This window comes from Bufo bufo, chromosome 2 (assembly GCF_905171765.1).
Source record: "Bufo bufo chromosome 2, aBufBuf1.1, whole genome shotgun sequence".
Lineage (NCBI taxonomy): Eukaryota > Metazoa > Chordata > Amphibia > Anura > Bufonidae > Bufo > Bufo bufo.
In genome coordinates, this window is record NC_053390.1 from 447,504,992 (window position 1) to 447,516,551 (window position 11,560).

Consider the following 11,560-nt stretch of genomic DNA (forward strand, 5'->3'; position numbering starts at 1 on the left):
AAACTACAGAATCGGGGCAATAAATATTTAGTTTTGTTTGGCTGTTAACCCTTGCTTTATTACCGGCAAAATGGATTCAAATTGAAATTTTGCCCAAAAATTGGTGTTTTGGCACAGTTTTTATTTTATATTTTTAACACCGTTCATCCGAGGCGTTTGGTCAAAAGTTATTTTTATAGCGACGACTTTTACGCACGCGACGATGCCCAATATGTATGGCTCTCAGACTTTGGAGACACTAAGCAGGCATCCTAAAACTGCGGCCCTCCAGATATTGTAAAACTACAATTCCCACCATGCCCTGCTGATGGCTGTAGGTTGTCTGGGCATGCTGGGAGTTATAGTTTTACAACATCTGGAGGGCCGCAGTTTGAGGATGCCTGCTCTAAAACTAATATTTTTTGGGGAAAGAAAAATTGTTTCCGTGTCTCCAAAGTCTGAGAGCCATAGTGTTTTATGTTCTCTAGTGGACTGTTGAGGATTATAAAAATTTAGTACTCCATGGAAGTGTGATACTCCCTGAAGCAATTGATAATGCAGAGGCCCGGATGATCGGGGCAAGTGTCACATTGAGTAGTGGTGTCCTTCCGTATCCCCCTCTTGTGACACACTCTGCACTTTTTTTGGGTTCGTCCCTTCTTTCCAGTATGGGGGACCACACCTGGAAAGTGTTGGCCAGGGACGATCCGGGCGCCTCCAATTCCCGAGGTACTCCGGCCTGCTCTTTCCCGGTCCGAAAAGATCAGGTCTTTGAGGACTGCCTCATAGAACTGGAGGAATGTCCCTGTGCTGCCAGCGCTTCGGGATAGTACAAAAGAGTTGTACATGGCAACCTGTACCAAGTAGACCGCAACTTTTTTGTACCATGCCCAGGTTTTGCGCATGGCGTTATATGGCGTGAGGACTTGATCAGAGAGATCAACTCCTCCCATATACCGATTATAGTCGACGATACAATCGGGCTTGAGGACCGTTGCCGCGGTACCTCGCACAGGGACAGGGGTGGTGCCGTTACCGTGGATTGTGGACAGCATAAGGACATCCCTCTTGTCCTTATACCTGACCAGCAACAGGTTTCCACTGGTAAGGGCACGGGTCTCACCCCTGGGGATAGGTACCTGGAGGGGGTAGGCAGGGAGGCCGCGTTGATTTTTCCGCACTGTCCCACAAGCGAACGTGGATCTGGCGGCAAGGGACCTGAACAAGGGAATGCTGGTATAAAAGTTATCCACGTACAAGTGGTAACCATTATCCAGCAGTGGGTACATAAGGTCCCACACGAGTTTCCCGCTAACACCCAGAGTGGGGGGACATTCTGGGGGTTCAATACGGGAATCTCGCCCCTCGTACACACGAAATTTGTAAGTGTACCCTGAGGCACTCTCACAAATTTTGTATAGCTTCACGCCATACCTCGCCCGCTTTGTGGGAATGTATTGGCGGAAACTGAGTCTCCCCTTGAACGCAACGAGAGACTCATCAACCGCGACCTCCCTTCCAGGTACGTAGGCCTGCTGAAATGTGGCCCCAAAGTGATCGATGACCGGCCGTATCTTATACAGCCGGTCATAGGCAGGATCACTTCGGGGGGGACATGCTGCATTATCGGAATAATGCAGACATTTCCGGATGGCCTCAAACCGGTGACGTATCATGACCATACTGTACAGTGGGGTCTGGTATAGGACGTCCCCACTCCAGTATTGCCTGACACTGGGTTTTTGGACTAGACCCATATGCAGCACGAGGCCCCAAAATGTCCTCATTTCGGCTGCACTGACCGGCGTCCAGCCACCGGGTCTAGCCAAAACTGAGCCTGGGTTTTGAGCGACGAACTGTTGGGCGTACAGATTCGTCTGCTCCACCATCAAATTCACCAGTGAGTTACTGAAAAAAAAACTAAAATAGTCTATTTCAGTAAACCCCACTGTGGGAATCTGGATTCCAGGATTGCCAGCAAAATCCGGAATCTCAGGCTCAAAGTCCACTGGGGGACACCAGCTAAGTTCATCGGCAGGGGGCTCCGGTGGACTTATTTGGTGGGCCGGGAAACCAGTACGAACCCCAGGGCGGCTCGTACTAGGGTGGGCCACAGGATCCCTAGCATGTGGGGCCCCTGGCTCCGCCTGGCGGCGTCTCCGCCGCCTTGGTGGCTCATCGTCATCAGATGATGATGAGGAGGATGCGGATGACAAAAGGAATGTGGGGTCATCCTCATCCTCACTGGGGCTCTCAGAGTCGGAGGCAATCTGGGCGTATGCCTCTCGGCCGAGAACATCCGGTGGGCCATGGGTGTGTGTGCGTGTAGGTGTGCGTGTGTGGCAAACTTTATTATATGTGCGTGTGTGTGGGGGCAACGGGTGTTCGCGTACTAAAAAGTCCAGGCAAAAAAATGGGCAAGTGTTAGAAAAAAAAAAAGTTAAAACTTGCTGATCAGCGGTACAACGCTGATCAGCGGTCGGTGGGGTGGTGGGGCGGGCGATGCGCTAACAGTGGACGGACGCTAAAAAGTGCCGGCCAGTCAGCGCACGCAGAAAAAAAAAAGTGGTGGTGAGTGGGGGGTGGGGGGGGCTGGTGGGGGGTGGGTGGCAGGTGGGGGGGGGGGAAGTGGCTGGTGGGGGGTGGGTGGGGGGGCAAGTGGCAGGAGGGGTCTGGGTTAGGGTTAGATGGAAGTTTGGAAGTTTGGAATAAAAGTACTTTTTTTTTTTTTTTTCTAACTTACTTTTCCCTTCTTTCCTTGCCTAACGGTGCCTCTCCCTCACTGACCCTAACCTACCTGGGTGGCGATGGGTGCAGGAGGGTGATGGATTCCGATTAGGGGGACACAGGAGCTGGTGCTGGACGATGCTGCACGGTCAGGGTGCTGGACAGGAAGAGGAGGGGAGAGAGGAGCGCAGGAAGTTTGAATCTCGCGCCGCTCTCTCCTGCACCAATCAGCACCCTGGACAGCGGCATTCAGCACCAGGGCCAGCACCGCCTCTCCAAATCCTCGGACTGCGATAGGTGGTGTATAATTACGCCACCGATCGCAGTCTTTTTCCGGTTCATCGGGTCACAGGACACCCGAATGGACCGGAAACGCAGAAAACCGCAGGTCTGAATTGACCTGCGGTTTTCTGCGATCGCCGATACGGGGGGGTCAAATGACCCCCCCCCTGCATTGTTACGGGATGCCGGCTGAATGATTTCAGCCGAAATCCCGTTCCGATTAACCCCTGCGGCGCCGGAGTTCCGATTTTAAGTCAGGACGTACCGGTACGTCCTCGGTCCTTAAGGACTCGGGAAATAGGGCGTACCGGTACGTCCTAGGTCCTTAAGGACTCGGGAAATAGGGCGTACCGGTACGTCCTAGGTCCTTAAGGGGTTAATGTCGATTCACTTTATGTCACTTTTGTCAGACATTTCATACATTCTAGATAATATAAGCCTGCAGACTAGCATGTTTATCGCCCTAGACAGGGGGTGATAAGCAGCTGCCTGTCATCTTTGATGCCGCTTATCTGAAAAACAACTGCTGTCTTAAAGGAAATCTCAGTGCATCATCAGAAAGAGAGCTATTGTTTACATCAAGTTTTTATGTTTTAAGATAAGCTAGCAATGTGCGATTGGTGAGGGTCTGACCATCACTACCCCCCACCTGTAACAGAAAGAAGGGCATGCAGTACCAGACCTGCACAGTGCCAGTCCTACCCACACAAGTATATCTGGCACTGTACATAAATGCCAGTCACTGGAAGAGGGCTGATCTACATTACTAGACACCGCAGGACGGACATGCACAACACGTCAGCCCTGGGTGTGGGTCCTCCAGAGGGCACTGTGGAAACTTTTTGCACGGAACAGGGCTTACACAAGAAGTTGCAACTTTTGTACACCGGAAAACTGTCATACAAGCTTGATAGAATCCCGGCTTCTCTTCAAGGTATACGCTAAGGACGTATATATTCAATAGAGGTCTATGACAAGTTGTTGGAGGAGTTGTGTTATCGGGACAGGCGTGGACGAACTGTGCCAACTAACCACTTTGGCTTTGGGTGAAACTTAAAGGGGTTATCCAACCCCTATAATGTCCCCCCTAATGCCTGCGCACTACTTACCCTGATCCCCGCACGGCCGCTGCTGCATCCCCCCGTTGAGCGGATCAAAACATAGGGTGGGGGGCATCCAATACAAGGCCTCAACGTGGACAAGCCTCCTTAGCGCCTCCCTCGATGCTGCTACCTCCTGGAGTAGTCTCGGTGTAATTGGCAGCTGACCCACAGGAGTCAGAGACACCAGTGCAATGCACCAAGGGGTCAGGTAATAATCAGGAGACAGGCCGAGGTCGGGGCTGACTGCATACACACATATCGAAGAATGAAGTCCAAGGTAAGGGCTGGCAGCTAGGTTATCAGACAGAAAATAACACCTTATGCCAGAGTCTAGGAAACTTAACTCCTTAGGACACAGCCTTATTTCACCTTAAGGACCAGGCCATTTTTTGCAAATATGACTAGTGTCACTTTAAGTGGTGATAACTTTAAAACGCTTTGACTTATCCAGGCCATTCTGAGATTGTTTTTTTCGTCACATATTGTATGAGACTGGTAAAACGAAGTCCCAAAATTTTTATTTATAAAAAAATACCAAATTTACCAAAAATTTGTAAAAAATTGCAAATTTCCAAGTTTCAATTTCTCTACTTCTATAATACATAGTAATACCTCCAAAAACAGTTATTACTTTACATTCCCCATATGTCTACTTCATGTTTGGATCATTTTGGGAATGATATTTTATTTTTTGGGGATGTTACAAGGCTTAGAAGTTTAGAAGCAAATCTTTAAATTTTTCAGAAATTTTCAAAAACCCAATTTTTAGGGACCAGTTTAGGTCTGAAGTCACTTTGTGAGGCTTATATAATAGAAATCACCCATTCTAGAAACTACACCCCTCAAGGTATTCAAAACTGATTTTAAAAACGTTGTTAACCCTCTAGGTGTTCCACAAGAGTTAATGGCAAATGGAGATAAAATTTCGATTTTTTGGTAAATTTTCCATTTTAATTCATTTTTTCCAGTAACAAAGCAAGGGTTAACAGCCAAACAAAATGGTATATTTATTGCCCCGATTCTGTAGTTTGCAGAAACACCCCATATGTGGCCGTAAACTACTGTACAGCAACACAGTAGGGCGTAGAGGGAAAGGTGCGTCGTATGGTTTTTGGAAGGCAGATTTTGCTGGACTGGTTTATTTACACCATTTCCCATTTGAAGCCCCCCTGATGCACCCCTAGAGTAGAAACTCTATAAAAGTGACCCCATCTAAGAAACTATACCCCTTAAGGTATTCAAAACTGATTTTACAAACTTTGTTAACCCTTTAGGTGTTGCACAAGAGTTATTGGCAAATGGGGATGAAATTTGAGAATTTAAATTTTTGGGCAAATTTTCCATTTTAATCAATTTTTTCCAGTAACAAAGGAAGGGTTAACAGCCAAAAAAAATGCTATATTTATTGCCCCGATTCTGTAGTTTGCAGAAACACCCCATATGTGGCCGTAAACTACTGTACGGGCACACAGTTGGGGCGTAGGGGGAAAGGTGCTCCGTGTGGTTTTTGGAAGGCAGATTTTGCTGGACTGGTTTATTTACACCATGTCCCATTTGAAGCCGCCCTGATGCACCCCTAGAGTAGAAACTCCATAAAAGTGACCCCATTTTGGAAACTACGGGATTCGGTGGCAGTTTTGTTGGGACTATTTTTAGGCTACATATGATTTTTGGTTTATCTATATTAAATTTTTGTGAGGCAAGGTTACCAGAAATAGAAACTCTGAAATTTTATCTCCATTTGCCAATAACTCTTGTGGAACACCTAAAGGGTTAACGACGTTTGTGAAATAAGTTTTGGATACCTTGAGGGGTGTAGTTTCTTAGATGGGGTCGCTTTTATGGAGTTTTTAATCTAGGGGTGCATCAGGGGGGCTTCAAATGGGACATGGTGCCAAAAAAAAAGGCCATCAAAATCTCCCTTCCAGAAACCATACGGCGTTCCTTTCCTTCTGCACCCTGCCGTTTGGTCATACAGCAGTTTACGACCACATATGGGGTGTTTCTGTAAACTGCAGTATGAGGGTAATAAATATTAAGTATTGTTTGGCTGTTAATCCTTACTTTGTTATTGGTAAAAAACGGATTAAAATGGAAAATTTGCGCAAAAATAGTTTTTTTGTCACAGTTTTTTTTTTTTTTACCGTGTTCATCTGAGGGGTTAGGGTGGGGGTATTTTTATAGAGCAGATTCTTACGGACACGGCAATACCTAATATGTCTACTTTTTTATTTATTTATTTATTTATTTATGTTTTACACTATATTATCTTTTTATAAACAAAAAAAAAATATTTTAGTATCTCCATAGTCTAAGAGTCATTTTTTTTTTTTTGTTTTTAGCCGATTATCCTAGGTAGGGGCTCATTTTTTGCGGGATGAGAGGACGGTTTTATTGGCACTATTTTGGTGGGCATATGACTTTTTGATCGCCTGCTATTATAATTTTTGTGATGTAACGTACCAACCAGCAGCCTGAGGCTGAGCGGCGTCGCTTCCCGATGACCTCAGAGAATTTTGCATATCACTAGTTCCCATGATGCATTGCAGGAAAGACAGCACACGGAACGTATGGCATCTTTAGTACCGTAGTAAAAGTGAATTACATAAAACATTTCGCACAGTGTAATAAACAAGAAATCCCGTAGAGATTAACAGAGGAAAACATTACCTTGTCGCCCTAATTTAAAATTATACACTGTGAGGGACTATATATAGGTAGTGCGCCACCTTCAGGTTTGTGCTTGCTTCGGCAGCACATATACTAAAATTGGAACGATACAGAGAAGATTAGCATGGCCCCTGCGCAAGGATGACACGCAAATTCGTGAAGCGTTCCATATTTTGTTTCCCGCAACTTATATCTTCTTTTCTTTTAGGCAGATTTTTTTATTGCGCAGCAGTGTTTTAATGTCGATTCACTTTATGTCACTTTTGTCAGACATTTCATACATTCTAGATAATATAAGCCTGCAGACTAGCATGTTTATCGCCCTAGACAGGGGGTGATAAGCAGCTGCCTGTCATCTTTGATGCCGCTTATCTGAAAAACAACTGCTGTCTTAAAGGAAATCTCAGTGCATCATCAGAAAGAGAGCTATTGTTTACATCAAGTTTTTATGTTTTAAGATAAGCTAGCAATGTGCGATTGGTGAGGGTCTGACCATCACTACCCCCCACCTGTAACAGAAAGAAGGGCATGCAGTACCAGACCTGCACAGTGCCAGTCCTACCCACACAAGTATATCTGGCACTGTACATAAATGCCAGTCACTGGAAGAGGGCTGATCTACATTACTAGACACCGCAGGACGGACATGCACAACACGTCAGCCCTGGGTGTGGGTCCTCCAGAGGGCACTGTGGAAACTTTTTGCACGGAACAGGGCTTACACAAGAAGTTGCAACTTTTGTACACCGGAAAACTGTCATACAAGCTTGATAGAATCCCGGCTTCTCTTCAAGGTATACGCTAAGGACGTATATATTCAATAGAGGTCTATGACAAGTTGTTGGAGGAGTTGTGTTATCGGGACAGGCGTGGACGAACTGTGCCAACTAACCACTTTGGCTTTGGGTGAAACTTAAAGGGGTTATCCAACCCCTATAATGTCCCCCCTAATGCCTGCGCACTACTTACCCTGATCCCCGCACGGCCGCTGCTGCATCCCCCCGTTGAGCGGATCAAAACATAGGGTGGGGGGCATCCAATACAAGGCCTCAACGTGGACAAGCCTCCTTAGCGCCTCCCTCGATGCTGCTACCTCCTGGAGTAGTCTCGGTGTAATTGGCAGCTGACCCACAGGAGTCAGAGACACCAGTGCAATGCACCAAGGGGTCAGGTAATAATCAGGAGACAGGCCGAGGTCGGGGCTGACTGCATACACACATATCGAAGAATGAAGTCCAAGGTAAGGGCTGGCAGCTAGGTTATCAGACAGAAAATAACACCTTATGCCAGAGTCTAGGAAACTTAACTCCTTAGGACACAGCCTTATTTCACCTTAAGGACCAGGCCATTTTTTGCAAATATGACTAGTGTCACTTTAAGTGGTGATAACTTTAAAACGCTTTGACTTATCCAGGCCATTCTGAGATTGTTTTTTTCGTCACATATTGTATGAGACTGGTAAAACGAAGTCCCAAAATTTTTATTTATAAAAAAATACCAAATTTACCAAAAATTTGTAAAAAATTGCAAATTTCCAAGTTTCAATTTCTCTACTTCTATAATACATAGTAATACCTCCAAAAACAGTTATTACTTTACATTCCCCATATGTCTACTTCATGTTTGGATCATTTTGGGAATGATATTTTATTTTTTGGGGATGTTACAAGGCTTAGAAGTTTAGAAGCAAATCTTTAAATTTTTCAGAAATTTTCAAAAACCCAATTTTTAGGGACCAGTTTAGGTCTGAAGTCACTTTGTGAGGCTTATATAATAGAAATCACCCATTCTAGAAACTACACCCCTCAAGGTATTCAAAACTGATTTTAAAAACGTTGTTAACCCTCTAGGTGTTCCACAAGAGTTAATGGCAAATGGAGATAAAATTTCGATTTTTTGGTAAATTTTCCATTTTAATTCATTTTTTCCAGTAACAAAGCAAGGGTTAACAGCCAAACAAAATGGTATATTTATTGCCCCGATTCTGTAGTTTGCAGAAACACCCCATATGTGGCCGTAAACTACTGTACAGCAACACAGTAGGGCGTAGAGGGAAAGGTGCGTCGTATGGTTTTTGGAAGGCAGATTTTGCTGGACTGGTTTATTTACACCATTTCCCATTTGAAGCCCCCCTGATGCACCCCTAGAGTAGAAACTCTATAAAAGTGACCCCATCTAAGAAACTATACCCCTTAAGGTATTCAAAACTGATTTTACAAACTTTGTTAACCCTTTAGGTGTTGCACAAGAGTTATTGGCAAATGGGGATGAAATTTGAGAATTTAAATTTTTGGGCAAATTTTCCATTTTAATCAATTTTTTCCAGTAACAAAGGAAGGGTTAACAGCCAAAAAAAATGCTATATTTATTGCCCCGATTCTGTAGTTTGCAGAAACACCCCATATGTGGCCGTAAACTACTGTACGGGCACACAGTTGGGGCGTAGGGGGAAAGGTGCTCCGTGTGGTTTTTGGAAGGCAGATTTTGCTGGACTGGTTTATTTACACCATGTCCCATTTGAAGCCGCCCTGATGCACCCCTAGAGTAGAAACTCCATAAAAGTGACCCCATTTTGGAAACTACGGGATTCGGTGGCAGTTTTGTTGGGACTATTTTTAGGCTACATATGATTTTTGGTTTATCTATATTAAATTTTTGTGAGGCAAGGTTACCAGAAATAGAAACTCTGAAATTTTATCTCCATTTGCCAATAACTCTTGTGGAACACCTAAAGGGTTAACGACGTTTGTGAAATAAGTTTTGGATACCTTGAGGGGTGTAGTTTCTTAGATGGGGTCGCTTTTATGGAGTTTTTAATCTAGGGGTGCATCAGGGGGGCTTCAAATGGGACATGGTGCCAAAAAAAAAGGCCATCAAAATCTCCCTTCCAGAAACCATACGGCGTTCCTTTCCTTCTGCACCCTGCCGTTTGGTCATACAGCAGTTTACGACCACATATGGGGTGTTTCTGTAAACTGCAGTATGAGGGTAATAAATATTAAGTATTGTTTGGCTGTTAATCCTTACTTTGTTATTGGTAAAAAACGGATTAAAATGGAAAATTTGCGCAAAAATAGTTTTTTTGTCACAGTTTTTTTTTTTTTTACCGTGTTCATCTGAGGGGTTAGGGTGGGGGTATTTTTATAGAGCAGATTCTTACGGACACGGCAATACCTAATATGTCTACTTTTTTATTTATTTATTTATGTTTTACACTATATTATCTTTTTATAAACAAAAAAAAAATATTTTAGTATCTCCATAGTCTAAGAGTCATTTTTTTTTTTTTTGTTTTTAGCCGATTATCCTAGGTAGGGGCTCATTTTTTGCGGGATGAGAGGACGGTTTTATTGGCACTATTTTGGTGGGCATATGACTTTTTGATCGCCTGCTATTATAATTTTTGTGATGTAACGTACCAACCAGCAGCCTGAGGCTGAGCGGCGTCGCTTCCCGATGACCTCAGAGAATTTTGCATATCACTAGTTCCCATGATGCATTGCAGGAAAGACAGCACACGGAACGTATGGCATCTTTAGTACCGTAGTAAAAGTGAATTACATAAAACATTTCGCACAGTGTAATAAACAAGAAATCCCGTAGAGATTAACAGAGGAAAACATTACCTTGTCGCCCTAATTTAAAATTATACACTGTGAGGGACTATATATAGGTAGTGCGCCACCTTCAGGTTTGTGCTCGCTTCGGCAGCACATATACTAAAATTGGAACGATACAGAGAAGATTAGCATGGCCCCTGCGCAAGGATGACACGCAAATTCGTGAAGCGTTCCATATTTTGTTTCCCGCAACTTATATCTTCTTTTCTTTTAGGCAGATTTTTTTATTGCGCAGCAGTGTTTTAATGTCGATTCACTTTATGTCACTTTTGTCAGACATTTCATACATTCTAGATAATATAAGCCTGCAGACTAGCATGTTTATCGCCCTAGACAGGGGGTGATAAGCAGCTGCCTGTCATCTTTGATGCCGCTTATCTGAAAAACAACTGCTGTCTTAAAGGAAATCTCAGTGCATCATCAGAAAGAGAGCTATTGTTTACATCAAGTTTTTATGTTTTAAGATAAGCTAGCAATGTGCGATTGGTGAGGGTCTGACCATCACTACCCCCCACCTGTAACAGAAAGAAGGGCATGCAGTACCAGACCTGCACAGTGCCAGTCCTACCCACACAAGTATATCTGGCACTGTACATAAATGCCAGTCACTGGAAGAGGGCTGATCTACATTACTAGACACCGCAGGACGGACATGCACAACACGTCAGCCCTGGGTGTGGGTCCTCCAGAGGGCACTGTGGAAACTTTTTGCACGGAACAGGGCTTACACAAGAAGTTGCAACTTTTGTACACCGGAAAACTGTCATACAAGCTTGATAGAATCCCGGCTTCTCTTCAAGGTATACGCTAAGGACGTATATATTCAATAGAGGTCTATGACAAGTTGTTGGAGGAGTTGTGTTATCGGGACAGGCGTGGACGAACTGTGCCAACTAACCACTTTGGCTTTGGGTGAAACTTAAAGGGGTTATCCAACCCCTATAATGTCCCCCCTAATGCCTGCGCACTACTTACCCTGATCCCCGCACGGCCGCTGCTGCATCCCCCCGTTGAGCGGATCAAAACATAGGGTGGGGGGCATCCAATACAAGGCCTCAACGTGGACAAGCCTCCTTAGCGCCTCCCTCGATGCTGCTACCTCCTGGAGTAGTCTCGGTGTAATTGGCAGCTGACCCACAGGAGTCAGAGACACCAGTGCAATGCACCAAGGGGTCAGGT

The 11,560-nt window shown here is 44.7% G+C and overlaps 2 non-coding genes across 2 annotated transcripts; both read left to right on the forward strand.

Moving 5' to 3' along the window:
* Positions 1–6,830: 6,830 nt before the first annotated feature.
* Positions 6,831–6,937, forward strand: LOC120992617. The gene has a single exon (XR_005777021.1). It is a non-coding gene; the product is annotated as a U6 spliceosomal RNA (small nuclear RNA).
* A 3,519-nt stretch (positions 6,938–10,456) lies between these two features.
* Positions 10,457–10,563, forward strand: LOC120992612. The gene has a single exon (XR_005777016.1). It is a non-coding gene; the product is annotated as a U6 spliceosomal RNA (small nuclear RNA).
* The last annotated feature ends 997 nt before the right edge of the window (positions 10,564–11,560 follow it).